The following is an 18,408-nucleotide window of genomic DNA, read 5'->3' as shown; positions in this document are numbered from 1 at the left end:
TCCTCTCCACACCCCAACATGCTGCTCCACTCCTCTCCACTCACCGACATGCCATGCCGCTCAACTCCACTCCCCGACATGCCATGCCACTTCACTCCACTCTCCGACATGCCGCTCAACTACACTCCCCGAAATGCCGCTCCACTCCACTCTGACATGCCATTCCACTCCCGACATGCCGCTCCACTCCCCGACATGCTGATTCACTCCACTCCCCGACATGCTGCTTTACTCCCCAACATGCCGCTCCACTCCCTGACATGCCGCTCCACTCCACTCCCCGATATGCCACTCCACTCCACTCCCAGACATGTCACTCCACTCCCCGACATGCCGCTCCACTCCTCTCCACTCCCCGACATGCCGCTCCACTCCTCTCCACTCCCCGACATGCCGCTCCACTCCCCGACATGCCGCTCTACTCATCCCTGGCATGCTGCTCCTCTCCCCGGCATGAAGCTCCACTCCTGGGCATGCCGCTCCTCTCCTCTTTATGCTGCTCCACTCCCCGGCATGTCGCTCCGCCCCCGGCATGCCGCTCCACTCCACTCCCCAACATGCCGCTCCACTCCACTCCCCGACATGCCGCTCCACTCCACTCCCTGACATGCCGCTCCACTCCTCTCCACTCCTCTCTACTCCCCGACATGCTGCTCCACTCCCTGACATGCCGCTCCACTCGCCGACCTGCCATGCCACTTCACTCCACTCCATGACATGCCGCTCCACTTCACTCCCTGACATGCCGCTCCACTACCCAACATGCCGCTCCACTCCCCGACATGCCTCTCCACTCCATTCCCCAACATGCCGCTCCACTCCACTCCCCGACATGCCGCTCCACTCCACTCCCCGACATGTCGCTCCTCTCCGGACATGGCGCTCCACTCCCCGATATCCCGCTCCACTCCCCAACATGTCACTCCACTTTACTCTCTGACATGTCGGTCCACCTCACTCCACTCCCCGACATACCACTTCACTCCACTCCCTGACATGCCGCTCAAATCCTCTCCACACCCCGACATGCTGCTCCACTCCACAACATGTCGCTCTACTCCACTCCCCGTCATGCCGCTCCACTCCACTCCCCGACATGCCGCTCCACTCCACTCCCTGACATGCCGCTCAAGTCCCCGACATGCCGCTCCACTCTACTCCCCGACATGCCGCTCCACTCCCTGACATTCAGCTCCACTCCCTAACATGCCGCTCCACTCCCGAACATGCCGCTCCACTCGCCAACATGTCGCTCCACTCCACGCTGCTCCACTCCACTCCCCGACATGCCTCTCCACTCCCGACATGCCACTCCACACCTCTCCACTCCCTGAGATGGCGCTCCACTCCACTCCCCGACATACCGCTCCACTCCACTTCCTGACATGCCGCTCCACTCCACTCCCCAACATGTCACTCCACTTTACTCTCTGACATGTCGGTCCACCTCACTCTACTCCCCGACATACCACTTCACTCCACTCCCTGACATGCCGCTCAAATCCTCTCCACACCCCGACATGCTACTCCACTCCTCTCCACTCACTGACATGCCATGCCGCTCAACGTCACTCCCAGACATGCCATGCCACTTCACTCCACTCCCCGACATGCCGCTCCACTACACTCCCCGAAATGCCGCTCCACTCCACTCTGACATGCCATTCCACTCCCGACATGCCGCTCCACTCCCCGACATGCTGATTCACTCCACTCCCCGACATGCCGCTTTACTCCCCGACATGCCGCTCCACACCCTGACATGCCGCTCCACTCCACTCCCCGATATGCCACTCCACTCCACTCCCAGACATGCCACTCCACTCCCCTCCCCGACATGTCACTCCACTCTACTCCCTGACATGCCGCTCCTCTCCCTGGCATGAAGCTCCACTCCTGGGCATGCCGCTCCTCTCCTCGGTATGCTGCTCCACTCCCCGGCATGTCACTCCGCCCCCCGGCATGCCGCTCCACTCCACTCCCCAACATGTCGCTCCGCTCCACTCCCCGACATGCCACTCCACTCCACTCCCTGACATGCCGCTCCACTCCTCTCCACTCCTCTCTACTCCCCGACATGCCGCTCCACTCCCTGACATGCCGCACCACTTGCCGACCTGCCATGCCACTTCACTCCACTCCACGACTTGCCGCTCCACTTCACTCCCCGACATGCCGCTCCACTACCCAACATGCCGCTCCACTCCCCGACATGCCGCTCCACTCCACTCCCCGACATGCCGCTCCACTCCACTCCCCGACATGCCGCTCCACTCCACTCCCCGACATGTCGCTCCACTCCTGACATGCTGCTCCACTCCCGATATCCCGCTCCACTCCACAACATGTTGCTCTACTCCACTCCCCGACATGCCGCTCCACTCCACTCCCCGACATGCCGCTCCACTCCACTCCCCGACATGCCGCTCCACTCTACTCTCCGACATGCCACTCCACTCCACTCCCCGACATGACGCTATACTCCACTCCACTCCCCAACATGCCACTCCACTCCCCGACATGCCGCTGTACTTCACTCCACTCCCCGACATGCCACTCTACTCCCCGACATGCCGCTCCACTCCCTGACATGCAGCTCCACTCCCTAACATGCCGCTCCACTCCCGAACATGCCGCTCCACTCGCCAACATGCCGCTCCACTCCACGCTGCTCCACTCCACTCCCCGACATGCCTCTCCACTCCCGACATGCCGCACCACACCTCTCCACTCCCTGAGATGGCACTCCACTCCACTCCCCGACATGCCGCTCCACTCCACTTCCCGACATGCCGCTCCACTCCACTCCCCAACATGTCACTCCACTTTACTCCCTGACATGTCGGTCCACTTAGCTCCACTCCCCGACATACCACTTCACTCCACTCCCTGACATGCCGCTCAAATCCTCTCCACACCCCGACATGCTGCTCCACTCCTCTCCACTCACCGACATGCCATGCCGCTCAACTCCACTCCCTGACATGCCATGCCACTTCACTCCACTCTCCGACATGCCGCTCCACTACACTCCCCGAAATGCCGCTCCACTCCACTCTGACATGCCATTCCACTCCCGACATGCCGCTCCACTCCCCGACATGCTGATTCACTCCACTCCCCGACATGCCGCTTTACTCCCCAACATGCCGCTCCACTCCCTGACATGCCGCTCCACTCCACTCCCCGATATGCCACTCCACTCCACTCCCAGACATGTCACTCCACTCCCCGACATGCCGCTCCACTCCTCTCCACTCCCCGACATGCCGCTCCACTCCTCTCCACTCCCCGACATGCCGCTCCACTCCCCGACATGCCGCTCCACTCATTCCTGGCATGCTTCTCCTCTCCCCGGCATGAAGCTCCACTCCTGGGCATGCCGCTCCTCTCCTCTTTATGCTGCTCCACTCCCCCGGCATGTCGCTCCGCCCCCCGGCATGCCGCTCCACTCTACTCCCCAACATGCCGCTCTACTCCACTCCCGGACATGCCGCTCCACTCCACTCCCTGACATGCCGCTCCACTCCTCTCCACTCCTCTCTACTCCCCGACATGCTGCTCCACTCCCTGACATGCCGCTCCACTCGCCGACCTGCCATGCCACTTCACTCCTCTCCACGACATGCCGCTCCACTTCACTCCCCGACATGCCACTCCACTACCCAACATGCCGCTCCACTCCCCGACATGCCGCTCCACTCCATTCCCCGACATGCCGCTCCACTCCACTCCCCGACATGCCGCTCCACTCCACTCCCCGACATGTCGCTCCTCTCCGGACATGGCGCTCCACTCCCCGATATCCCGCTCCACTCCACAACATGTCCCTCTACTCCACTCCCCGTCATGCCGCTCCACTCCACTCCCCAACATGCCGCTCCACTCCCTGACATTCAGCTCCACTCCCTAACATGCCGCTCCACTCCCGAACATGCCGCTCCACTCGCCAACATGCCGCTCCACTCCACGCTGCTCCACTCCACTTCCCGACATGCCTCTCCACTCCTGACATGCCACTCCACACCTCTCCACTCCCTGAGATGGTGCTCCACTCCACTCCCCGACATACCGCTCCACTCCACTTCCTGACATGCCGCTCCACTCCACTCCCCAACATGTCACTCCACTTTACTCTCTGACATGTCGGTCCACCTCACTCCACTCCCCGACATACCACTTCACTCCACTCCCTGACATGCCGCTCAAATCCTCTCCACACCCCGACATGCTGCTCCACTCCTCTCCACTCACCGACATGCCATGCCGCTCAACGTCACTCCCAGACATGCCATGCCACTTCACTCCACTCCCTGACATGCCGCTCCACTACACTCCCCGAAATGCCGCTCCACTCCACTCTGACATGGCATTCCACTCCCGACATGCCGCTCCACTCCCCGACATGCTGATTCACTCCACTCCCCGACATGCCGCTTTACTTCCCGACATGCCGCTCCACATCCTGAGATGCCGCTCCTCTCCACTCCACTCCCCGATATGCCACTCCACTCCACTCCCAGACATGCCACTCCAGTCCCCTCCCCGACATGTCACTCCACTCTATTCCCTGACATGCCGCTCCTCTCCCCGGCATGAAGCTCCACTCCTGGGCATGCCGCTCCTCTCCTCGGTATGCTGCTCCACTCCCCGGCATGTCACTCCGCCCCCCGGCATGCCGCTCCACTCCACTCCCCAACATGTCGCTCCGCTCCACTCCCCGACATGCCACTCCACTCCACTCCCTGACATGCCCCTCCACTCCTCTCCACTCCTCTCTACTCCCCGACATGCCGCTCCACTCCCTGACATGCCGCTCCACTTGCCGACCTGCCATGCCACTTCACTCCACTCCACGACTTGCCGCTCCACTTCACTCCCTGACATGCCGCTCCACTACCCAACATGCCGCTCCACTCCCCGACATGCCGCTCCACTCCACTCCCCGACATGCCGCTCCACTCCACTCCCCGACATGCCGCTCCACTCCACTCCCCGACATGTCGCTCAACTCCTGACATGCTGCTCCACTCCCGATATCCCGCTCCACTCCACAACATGTTGCTCTACTCCACTCCCCGACATGTCGCTCCACTCCACTCCCCGACATGCCGCTCCACTCCACTCCCTGACATGCCGCTCCACTCTACTCTCCGACATGCCACTCCACTCCACTCCCCGACATGACGCTATACTCCACTCCACTCCCCAATATGCCACTCCACTCCCCGACATGCCGCTGTACTTCACTCCACTCCCCGACATGCCACTCTACTCCCCGACATGCCGCTCCACTCCCTGACATGCAGCTCCACTCCCTAACATGCCGCTCCACTCCCGAACATGCCGCTCCACTCGCCAACATGCCGCTCCACTCCACACTGCTCAACTCCACTCCCCGACATGCCTCTCCACTCCCGACATGCCGCTCCACACCTCTCCACTCCCTGAGATGGCACTCCACTCCACTCCCCGACATGCTGCTCCACTCCACTTCCCGACATGCCGCTCCACTCCACTCCCCAACATGTCACTCCACTTTACTCCCTGACATGTCGGTCCACTTCACTCCACTCCCCGACATACCACTTCACTCCACTCCCTGACATGCCGCTCAAATCCTCTCCACACCCCGACATGCTGCTCCACTCCTCTCCACTCACCGACATGCCATGCCGCTCAACTCCACTCCCCAACATGCCATGCCACTTCACTCCACTCTCCGACATGCCGCTCCACTATACTCCCCGAAATGCCGCTCCACTCCACTCTGACATGCCATTCCACTCCCGACATGCCGCTCCACTCCCCGACATGCTGATTCACTCCACTCCCCGACATGCCGCTTTACTCCCCAACATGCCGCTCCACTCCCTGACATGCCGCTCCACTCCACTCCCCGATATGCCACTCCACTCCACTCCCAGACTTGTCACTCCACTCCCCGACATGCCGCTCCACTCCTCTCCACTCCCCGACATGCCGCTCCACTCCTCTCCACTCCCCGACATGCCGCTCCACTCCCCGACATGCCGCTCCACTCATCCCTGGCATGCTGCTCCTCTCCCCGGCATGAAGCTCCACTCCTGGGCATGCCGCTCCTCTCCTCTTTATGCTGCTCCACTCCCCGGCATGTCGCTCCGCCCCCCGGCATGCTGCTCCACTCCACTCCCCAACATGCCGCTCCACTCCACTCCCCGACATGCCGCTCTACTCCACTCCCTGACATGCCGCTCCACTCCTCTCCACTCCTCTCTACTCCCGACATGCTGCTCCACTCCCTGACATGCCGCTCCACTCGCCGACCTGCCATGCCACTTCACTCCACTCCACGACATGCCGCTCCACTTCACTCCCCAACATGCCGCTCCACTACCCAACATGCCGCTCCACTCCCCGACATGCCGCTCCACTCCATTCCCCGACATGCCGCTCCACTCCACTCCCCGACATGCCGCTCCACTCCACTCCCCGACATGTCGCTCCTCTCCGGACATGGCGCTCCACTCCCCGATATCCCGCTCCACTCCACAACATGTCGCTCTACTCCACTCCCCATCATGCCGCTCCACTCCACTCCCCGACATGCCGCTCCACTCCACTCCCTGACATGCCGCTCAAGTCCCCGACATGCCGCTCCACTCTACTCCCCGACATGCCGCTCCACTCCCTGACATTCAGCTCCACTCCCTAACATGCCGCTCCACTCCCGAACATGCCGCTCCACTCGCCAACATGCCGCTCCACTCCACGCTGCTCCACTCCACTCCCCGACATGCCTCTCCACTCCCGACATGCCACTCCACACCTCTCCACTCCCTGAGATGGCGCTCCACTCCACTCCACTCCCCGACATACCGCTCCACTCCACTTCCTGACATGCCGCTCCACTCCACTCCCCAACATGTCACTCCACTTTACTCTCTGACATGTCGGTCCACCTCACTCCACTACCCGACATACCACTTCACTCCACTCCCTGACATGCCGCTCAAATCCTCTCCACCCCCCGACATGCTGCTCCACTCCTCTCCACTCACCGACATGCCATGCCGCTCAACGTCACTCCCAGACATGCCATGCCACTTCACTCCACTCCCCGACATGCCGCTCCACTACACTCCCCGAAATGCCGCTCCACTCCACTCTGACATGCCATTCCACTCCCGACATGCCGCTCCACTCCCCGACATGCTGATTCACTCCACTCCCCGACATGCCGCTTTACTCCCCGACATGCCGCTCCACACCCTGACATGCCGCTCCACTCCACTCCCCGATATGCCACTCCACTCCACTCCCTGACATGCCACTCCACTCCCCTCCCCGACATGTCACTCCACTCTACTCCCTGACATGCCGCTCCTCTCCCCGGCATGAAGCTCCACTCCTGGGCATGCCGCTCCTCTCCTCGGTATGCTGCTCCACTCCCCGGCATGTCACTCCGCCCCCCGGCATGCCGCTCCACTCCACTCCCCAACATGTCGCTCCACTCCACTCCCCGACATGCCACTCCACTCCACTCCCTGACATGCCGCTCCACTCCTCTCCACTGCTCTCTACTCCCCGACATGCCGCTCCACTCCCTGACATGCCGCTCCACTTGCCGACCTGCCATGCCACTTCACTCCACTCCACGACTTGCCGCTCCACTTCACTCCCCGACATGCCGCTCCACTACCCAACATGCCGCTCCACTCCACGACATGCCGCTCCACTCCACTCCCCGACATGCCGCTCCACTCCACTCCCCGACATGCCGCTCCACTCCACTCCCCGACATGTCGCTCAACTCCTGACATGCTGCTCCACTCCCGATATCCCGCTCCACTCCACAACATGTTGCTCTACTCCACTCCCCGACATGCCGCTCCACTCCACTCCCCGACATGCCGCTCCACTCCACTCCCCGACATGCCGCTCCACTCCACTCCCCGACATGTCACTCAACTCCTGACATGCTGCTCCACTCCCGATATCCCGCTCCACTCCACAACATGTTGCTCTACTCCACTCCCCGACATGCCGCTCCACTCTACTCTCCGACATGCCACTCCACTCCACTCCCCGACATGACGCTATACTCCACTCCACTCCCCAACATGCCACTCCACTCCCCGACATGCCGCTGTACTTCACTCCACTCCCCGACATGCCACTCTACTCCCCGACATGCCGCTCCACTCCCTGACATGCAGCTCCACTCCCTAACATGCCGCTCCACTCCCGAACATGCCGCTCCACTCGCCAACATGCCGCTCCACTCCACGCTGCTGCACTCCACTCCCCGACATGCCTCTCCACTCCCGACATGCCGCTCCACACCTCTCCACTCCCTGAGATGGCACTCCACTCCACTCCCCGACATGCCGCTCCACTCCACTTCCCGACATGCCGCTCCACTCCACTCCCCAACATGTCACTCCACTTTACTCCCTGACATGTCGGTCCACTTCACTCCAATCCCCGACATACCACTTCACTCCACTCCCTGACATGCCGCTCAAATCCTCTCCACACCCCGACATGCTGCTCCACTCCTCTCCACTCACCGACATGCCATGCCGCTCAACTCCACTCCCCGACATGCCATGCCACTTCACTCCACTCTCCGACATGCCGCTCCACTACACTCCCCGAAATGCCGCTCCACTCCACTCTGACATGCCATTCCACTCCCGACATGCCGCTCCACTCCCCGACATGCTGATTCACTCCACTCCCCGACATGCCGCTTTACTCCCCAACATGCCGCTCCACTCCCTGACATGCCGCTCCACTCCACTCCCCGATATGCCACTCCACTCCACTCCCAGACATGTCACTCCACTCCCCGACATGCCGCTCCACTCCTCTCCACTCCCCGACATGCCGCTCCACTCCTCTCCACTCCCCGACATGCCGCTCCACTCCCCGACATGCCGCTCCACTCATCCCTGGCATGCTGCTCCTCTCCCCAGCATGAAGCTCCACTCCTGGGCATGCCGCTCCTCTCCTCTTTATGCTGCTCCACTCCCTGGCATGTCGCTCCGCCCCCTGGCATGCCGCTCCACTCCACTCCCCAACATGCCGCTCCACTCCACTCCCCGACATGCCGCTCCACTCCACTCCCTGACATGCCGCTCCACTCCTCTCCACTCCTCTCTACTCCCCGACATGCTGCTCCACTCCCTGACATGCCGCTCCACTCGCCGACCTGCCATGCCACTTCACTCCACTCCACGACATGCCGCTCCACTTCACTCCCTGACATGCCGCTCCACTACCCAACATGCCGCTCCACTCCCCGACATGCCTCTCCACTCCATTCCCCGACATGCCGCTCCACTCCACTCCCCGACATGCCGCTCCACTCCACTCCCCGACATGTCGCTCCTCTCCGGACATGGCGCTCCACTCCCCGATATCCCGCTCCACTCCCCAACATGTCACTCCACTTTACTCTCTGACATGTCGGTCCACCTCACTCCACTCCCCGACATACCACTTCACTCCACTCCCTGACATGCCGTTCAAATCCTCTCCACACCCCGACATGCTGCTCCACTCCACAACATGTCGCTCTACTCCACTCCCCGTCATGCCGCTCCACTCCACTCCCCGACATGCCGCTCCACTCCACTCCCTGACATGCCGCTCAAGTCCCCGACATGCCGCTCCACTCTACTCCCCGACATGCCGCTCCACTCCCTGACATTCAGCTCCACTCCCTAACATGCCGCTCCACTCCCGAACATGCCGCTCCACTCGCCAACATGTCGCTCCACTCCACGCTGCTCCACTCCACTCCCCGACATGCCTCTCCACTCCCGACATGCCACTCCACACCTCTCCACTCCTTGAGATGGCGCTCCACTCCACTCCCCGACATACCGCTCCACTCCACTTCCTGACATGCCGCTCCACTCCACTCCCCAACATGTCACTCCACTTTACTCTCTGACATGTCGGTCCACCTCACTCTACTCCCCGACATACCACTTCACTCCACTCCCTGACATGCCGCTCAAATCCTCTCCACACCCCGACATGCTACTCCACTCCTCTCCACTCACTGACATGCCATGCCGCTCAACGTCACTCCCAGACATGCCATGCCACTTCACTCCACTCCCCGACATGCCGCTCCACTACACTCCCCGAAATGCCGCTCCACTCCACTCTGACATGCCATTCCACTCCCGACATGCCGCTCCACTCCCCGACATGCTGATTCACTCCACTCCCCGACATGCCGCTTTACTCCCCGACATGCCGCTCCACACCCTGACATGCCGCTCCACTCCACTCCCCGATATGCCACTCCACTCCACTCCCAGACATGCCACTCCACTCCCCTCCCCGACATGTCACTCCACTCTACTCCCTGACATGCCGCTCCTCTCCCTGGCATGAAGCTCCACTCCTGGGCATGCCGCTCCTCTCCTCGGTATGCTGCTCCACTCCCCGGCATGTCACTCCGCCCCCCGGCATGCCGCTCCACTCCACTCCCCAACATGTCGCTCCGCTCCACTCCCCGACATGCCACTCCACTCCACTCCCTGACATGCCGCTCCACTCCTCTCCACTCCTCTCTACTCCCCGACATGCCGCTCCACTCCCTGACATGCCGCTCCACTTGCCGACCTGCCATGCCACTTCACTCCACTCCACGACTTGCCGCTCCACTTCACTCCCCGACATGCCGCTCCACTACCCAACATGCCGCTCCACTCCCCGACATGCCGCTCCACTCCACTCCCCGACATGCCGCTCCACTCCACTCCCCGACATGCCGCTCCACTCCACTCCCCGACATGTCGCTCCACTCCTGACATGCTGCTCCACTCCCGATATCCCGCTCCACTCCACAACATGTTGCTCTACTCCACTCCCCGACATGCCGCTCCACTCCACTCCCCGACATGCCGCTCCACTCTACTCTCCGACATGCCACTCCACTCCACTCCCCGACATGACGCTATACTCCACTCCACTCCCCAACATGCCACTCCACTCCCCGACATGCCGCTGTACTTCACTCCACTCCCCGACATGCCACTCTACTCCCCGACATGCCGCTCCACTCCCTGACATGCAGCTCCACTCCCTAACATGCCGCTCCACTCCCGAACATGCCGCTCCACTCGCCAACATGCCGCTCCACTCCACGCTGCTCCACTCCACTCCCCGACATGCCTCTCCACTCCCGACATGCCGCACCACACCTCTCCACTCCCTGAGATGGCACTCCACTCCACTCCCCGACATGCCGCTCCACTCCACTTCCCGACATGCCGCTCCACTCCACTCCCCAACATGTCACTCCACTTTACTCCCTGACATGTCGGTCCACTTAGCTCCACTCCCCGACATACCACTTCACTCCACTCCCTGACATGCCGCTCAAATCCTCTCCACACCCCGACATGCTGCTCCACTCCTCTCCACTCACCGACATGCCATGCCGCTCAACTCCACTCCCTGACATGCCATGCCACTTCACTCCACTCTCCGACATGCCGCTCCACTACACTCCCCGAAATGCCGCTCCACTCCACTCTGACATGCCATTCCACTCCCGACATGCCGCTCCACTCCCCGACATGCTGATTCACTCCACTCCCCGACATGCCGCTTTACTCCCCAACATGCCGCTCCACTCCCTGACATGCCGCTCCACTCCACTCCCCGATATGCCACTCCACTCCACTCCCAGACATGTCACTCCACTCCCTGACATGCCGCTCCACTCCTCTCCACTCCCCGACATGCCGCTCCACTCCTCTCCACTCCCCGACATGCCGCTCCACTCCCCGACATGCCGCTCCACTCATCCCTGGCATGCTTCTCCTCTCCCCGGCATGAAGCTCCACTCCTGGGCATGCCGCTCCTCTCCTCTTTATGCTGCTCCACTCCCCGGCATGTCGCTCCGCCCCCCGGCATGCCGCTCCACTCCACTCCCCAACATGCCGCTCTACTCCACTCCCCGACATGCCGCTCCACTCCACTCCCTGACATGCCGCTCCACTCCTCTCCACTCCTCTCTACTCCCCGACATGCTGCTCCACTCCCTGACATGCCGCTCCACTCGCCGACATGCCATGCCACTTCACTCCACTCCACGACACGCCGCTCCACTTCACTCCCCGACATGCCACTCCACTACCCAACATGCCGCTCCACTCCCCGACATGCCGCTCCACTCCATTCCCCGACATGCCGCTCCACTCCACTCCCCGACATGCCGCTCCACTCCACTCCCCGACATGTCGCTCCTCTCCGGACATGGCGCTCCACTCCCCGATATCCCGCTCCACTCCACAACATGTCGCTCTACTCCACTCCCCGTCATGCCGCTCCACTCCACTCCCCAACATGCCGCTCCACTCCCTGACATTCAGCTCCACTCCCTAACATGCCACTCCACTCCCGAACATGCCGCTCCACTCGCCAACATGCCGCTCCACTCCACGCTGCTCCACTCCACTTCCCGACATGCCTCTCCACTCCTGACATGCCACTCCACACCTCTCCACTCCCTGAGATGGCGCTCCACTCCACTCCCCGACATACCGCTCCACTCCACTTCCTGACATGCCGCTCCACTCCACTCCCCAACATGTCACTCCACTTTACTCTCTGACATGTCGGTCCACCTCACTCCACTCCCCGACATACCACTTCACTCCTCTCCCTGACATGCCACTCAAATCCTCTCCACACCCCGACATGCTGCTCCACTCCTCTCCACTCACCGACATGCCATGCCGCTCAACGTCACTCCCAGACATGCCATGCCACTTCACTCCACTCCCCGACATGCCGCTCCACTACACTCCCCGAAATGCCGCTCCACTCCACTCTGACATGGCATTCCACTCCCGACATGCCGCTCCACTCCCCGACATGCTGATTCACTCCACTCCCCGACATGCCGCTTTACTTCCCGACATGCCGCTCCACATCCTGAGATGCCGCTCCACTCCACTCCCCGATATGCCACTCCACTCCACTCCCAGATATGCCACTCCACTCCCCTCCCCGACATGTCACTCCACTCTACTCCCTGACATGCCGCTCCTCTCCTCGGTATGCTGCTCCACTCCCCGGCATGTCACTCCGCCCCCCGGCATGCCGCTCCACTCCACTCCCCAACATGTCGCTCCGCTCCACTCCCCGACATGCCACTCCACTCCACTCCCTGACATGCCCCTCCACTCCTCTCCACTCCTCTCTACTCCCCGACATGCCGCTCCACTCCCTGACATGCCGCTCCACTTGCCGACCTGCCATGCCACTTCACTCCACTCCACGACTTGCCGCTCCACTTCACTCCCCGACATGCCGCTCCACTACCCAACATGCCGCTCCACTCCCGACATGCCGCTCCACTCCACTCCCCGACATGCCGCTCCACTCCACTCCCCGACATGCCGCTCCACTCCACTCCCCGACATGTCGCTCAACTCCTGACATGCTGCTCCACTCCCGATATCCCGCTCCACTCCACAACATGTTGCTCTACTCCACTCCCCGACATGCCGCTCCACTCCACTCCCCGACATGCCGCTCCACTCCACTCCCTGACATGCCGCTCCACTCTACTCTCCGACATGCCACTCCACTCCACTCCCCGACATGACGCTATACTCCACTCCACTCCCCAACATGCCACTCCACTCCCCGACATGCCGCTGTACTTCACTCCACTCCCCGACATGCCACTCTACTCCCCGACATGCCGCTCCACTCCCTGACATGCAGCTCCACTCCCTAACATGCCGCTCCACTCCCGAACATGCCGCTCCACTCGCCAACATGCCGCTCCACTCCACACTGCTCAACTCCACTCCCCGACATGCCTCTCCACTCCCGACATGCCGCTCCACACCTCTCCACTCCCTGAGATGGCACTCCACTCCACTCCCCGACATGCTGCTCCACTCCACTTCCCGACATGCCGCTCCACTCCACTCCCCAACATGTCACTCCACTTTACTCCCTGACATGTCGGTCCACTTCACTCCACTCCCCGACATACCACTTCACTCCACTCCCTGACATGCCGCTCAAATCCTCTCCACACCCCGACATGCTGCTCCACTCCTCTCCACTCACCGACATGCCATGCCGCTCAACTCCACTCCCCAACATGCCATGCCACTTCACTCCACTCTCCGACATGCCGCTCCACTATACTCCCCGAAATGCCGCTCCACTCCACTCTGACATGCCATTCCACTCCCGACATGCCGCTCCACTCCCCGACATGCTGATTCACTCCACTCCCCGACATGCCGCTTTACTCCCCAACATGCCGCTCCACTCCCTGACATGCCGCTCCACTCCACTCCCCGATATGCCACTCCACTCCACTCCCAGACATGTCACTCCACTCCCCGACATGCCGCTCCACTCCTCTCCACTCCCCGACATGCCGCTCCACTCCTCTCCACTCCCCGACATGCCGCTCCACTCCCCGACATGCCGCTCCACTCATCCCTGGCATGCTGCTCCTCTCCCCGGCATGAAGCTCCACTCCTGGGCATGCCGCTCCTCTCCTCTTTATGCTGCTCCACTCCCCGGCATGTCGCTCCGCCCCCCGGCATGCTGCTCCACTCCACTCCCCAACATGCCGCTCCACTCCACTCCCCGACATGCCGCTCTACTCCACTCCCTGACATGCCGCTCCACTCCTCTCCACTCCTCTCTACTCCCGACATGCTGCTCCACTCCCTGACATGCCGCTCCACTCGCCGACCTGCCATGCCACTTCACTCCACTCCACGACATGCCGCTCCACTTCACTCCCCAACATGCCGCTCCACTACCCAACATGCCGCTCCACTCCCCGACATGCCGCTCCACTCCATTCCCCGACATGCCGCTCCACTCCACTCCCCGACATGCCGCTCCACTCCACTCCCCGACATGTCGCTCCTCTCCGGACATGGCGCTCCACTCCCCGATATCCCGCTCCACTCCACAACATGTCGCTCTACTCCACTCCTCATCATGCCGCTCCACTCCACTCCCCGACATGCCGCTCCACTCCACTCCCTGACATGCCGCTCAAGTCCCCGACATGCCGCTCCACTCTACTCCCCGACATGCCGCTCCACTCCCTGACATTCAGCTCCACTCCCTAACATGCCGCTCCACTCCCGAACATGCCGCTCCACTTGCCAACATGCCGCTCCACTCCACGCTGCTCCACTCCACTCCCCGACATGCCTCTCCACTCCCGACATGCCACTCCACACCTCTCCACTCCCTGAGATGGCGCTCCACTCCACTCCCCGACATACCGCTCCACTCCACTTCCTGACATGCCGCTCCACTCCACTCCCCAACATGTCACTCCACTTTACTCTCTGACATGTCGGTCCACCTCACTCCACTACCCGACATACCACTTCACTCCACTCCCTGACATGCCGCTCAAATCCTCTCCACCCCCCGACATGCTGCTCCACTCCTCTCCACTCACCGACATGCCATGCCGCTCAACGTCACTCCCAGACATGCCATGCCACTTCACTCCACTCCCCGACATGCCGCTCCACTACACTCCCCGAAATGCCGCTCCACTCCACTCTGACATGCCATTCCACTCCCGACATGCCGCTCCACTCCCCGACATGCTGATTCACTCCACTCCCCGACATGCCGCTTTACTCCCCGACATGCCGCTCCACACCCTGACATGCCGCTCCACTCCACTCCCCGATATGCCACTCCACTCCACTCCCTGACATGCCACTCCACTCCCCTCCCCGACATGTCACTCCACTCTACTCCCTGACATGCCGCTCCTCTCCCCGGCATGAAGCTCCACTCCTGGGCATGCCGCTCCTCTCCTCGGTATGCTGCTCCACTCCCCGGCATGTCACTCCGCCCCCCGGCATGCCGCTCCACTCCACTCCCCAACATGTCGCTCCACTCCACTCCCCGACATGCCACTCCACTCCACTCCCTGACATGCCGCTCCACTCCTCTCCACTGCTCTCTACTCCCCGACATGCCGCTCCACTCCCTGACATGCCGCTCCACTTGCCGACCTGCCATGCCACTTCACTCCACTCCACGACTTGCCGCTCCACTTCACTCCCCGACATGCCGCTCCACTACCCAACATGCCGCTCCACTCCCCGACATGCCGCTCCACTCCACTCCCCGACATGCCGCTCCACTCCACTCCCCGACATGCCGCTCCACTCCACTCCCCGACATGTCGCTCAACTCCTGACATGCTGCTCCACTCCCGATATCCCGCTCCACTCCACAACATGTTGCTCTACTCCACTCCCCGACATGCCGCTCCACTCCACTCCCCGACATGCCGCTCCACTCCACTCCCCGACATGCCGCTCCACTCCACTCCCCGACATGTCGCTCAACTCCTGACATGCTGCTCCACTCCCGATATCCCGCTCCACTCCACAACATGTTGCTCTACTCCACTCCCCGACATGCCGCTCCACTCTACTCTCCGACATGCCACTCCACTCCACTCCCTGACATGACGCTATACTCCACTCCACTCCCCAACATGCCACTCCACTCCCCGACATGCCGCTGTACTTCACTCCACTCCCCGACATGCCACTCTACTCCCCGACATGCCGCTCCACTCCCTGACATGCAGCTCCACTCCCTAACATGCCGCTCAACTCCCGAACATGCCGCTCTACTCGCCAACATGCCGCTCCACTCCACGCTGCTCCACTCCACTCCCCGACATGCCTCTCCACTCCCGACATGCCGCTCCACACCTCTCCACTCCCTGAGATGGCACTCCACTCCACTCCCCGACATGCTGCTCCACTCCACTTACCGACATGCCGCTCCACTCCACTCCCCAACATGTCACTCCACTTTACTCCCTGACATGTCGGTCCACTTCACTCCACTCCCCGACATGCTGCTCCACTCCACTCCCTGACATGCCGCTCCACTCCTCTCCACTCCTCTCTACTCCCCGACATGCTGCTCCACTCCCTGACATGCCGCTCCACTCGCCGACCTGCCATGCCACTTCACTCCACTCCACGACATGCCGCTCCACTTCACTCCCCGACATGCCACTCCACTACCCAACATGCCGCTCCACTCCCCGACATGCCGCTCCACTCCATTCCCTGACATGCCGCTCCACTCCACTCCCCGACATGCCGCTCCACTCCACTCCCCGACATGTCGCTCCTCTCCGGACATGGCGCTCCACTCCCCGATATCCCGCTCCACTCCACAACATGTCGCTCTACTCCACTCCCCGTCATGCCGCTCCACTCCACTCCCCGACATGCCGCTCCACTCCACTCCCTGACATGCCGCTCAAGTCCCCGACATGCCGCTCCACTCTACTCCCCGACATGCCGCTCCACTCCCTGACATTCAGCTCCACTCCCTAACATGCCGCTCCACTCCCGAACATGCCGCTCCACTCGCCAACATGCCGCTCCACTCAACGCTGCTCCACTCCACTCCCCGACATGCCTCTCCACTCCCGACATGCCACTCCACACCTCTCCACTCCCTGAGATGGCGCTCCACTCCACTCCCCGACATACCGCTCCACTCCACTTCCTGACATGCCGCTCCACTCCACTCCCCAACATGTCACTCCACTTTACTCTCTGACATGTCGGTCCACCTCACTCCACTCCCCGACATACCACTTCACTCCACTCCCTGACATGCCGCTCAAATCCTCTCCACACCCCGACATGCTGCTCCACTCCTCTCCACTCACCGACATGCCATGCCGCTCAACTCCACTCCCCGACATGCCATGCCACTTCACTCCACTCTCCGACATGCCGCTGCACTACACTCCCCGAAATGCCGCTCCACTCCACTCTGACATGCCATTCCACTCCCGACATGCCGCTCCACTCCCCGACATGCTGATTCACTCCACTCCCCGACATGCCGCTTTACTCCCCAACATGCCACTCCACTCCCTGACATGCCGCTCCACTCCACTCCCCGATATGCCACTCCACTCCACTCCCAGACATGTCACTCCACTCCCCGACATGCCGCTCCACTCCTCTCCACTCCCCGACATGCCGCTCCACTCCTCTCCACTCCCCGACATGCCGCTCCACTCCCCGACATGCCGCTCCACTCATCCCTGGCATGCTGCTCCTCTCCCCGTCATGAAGCTCCACTCCTGGGCATGCCGCTCCTCTCCTCTTTATGCTGCTCCACTCCCCGGCATGTCGCTCCGCCCCCCGGCATGCCGCTCCACTCCACTCCCCAACATGCCGCTCCACTCCACTCCCCGACATGCTGCTCCACTCCACTCCCTGACATGCCGCTCCACTCCTCTCCACTCCTCTCTACTCCCCGACATGCTGCTCCACTCCCTGACATGCCGCTCCACTCGCCGACCTGCCATGCCACTTCACTCCACTCCAC

The sequence above is a fragment of the Triturus cristatus genome, chromosome 1_1, assembly GCF_964204655.1.
Source record: "Triturus cristatus chromosome 1_1, aTriCri1.1, whole genome shotgun sequence".
NCBI classification, from domain to species: domain Eukaryota; kingdom Metazoa; phylum Chordata; class Amphibia; order Caudata; family Salamandridae; genus Triturus; species Triturus cristatus.
The sequence above is the reverse complement of the archived record's forward strand: the minus strand, read 5'-3'. Positions refer to the sequence as shown.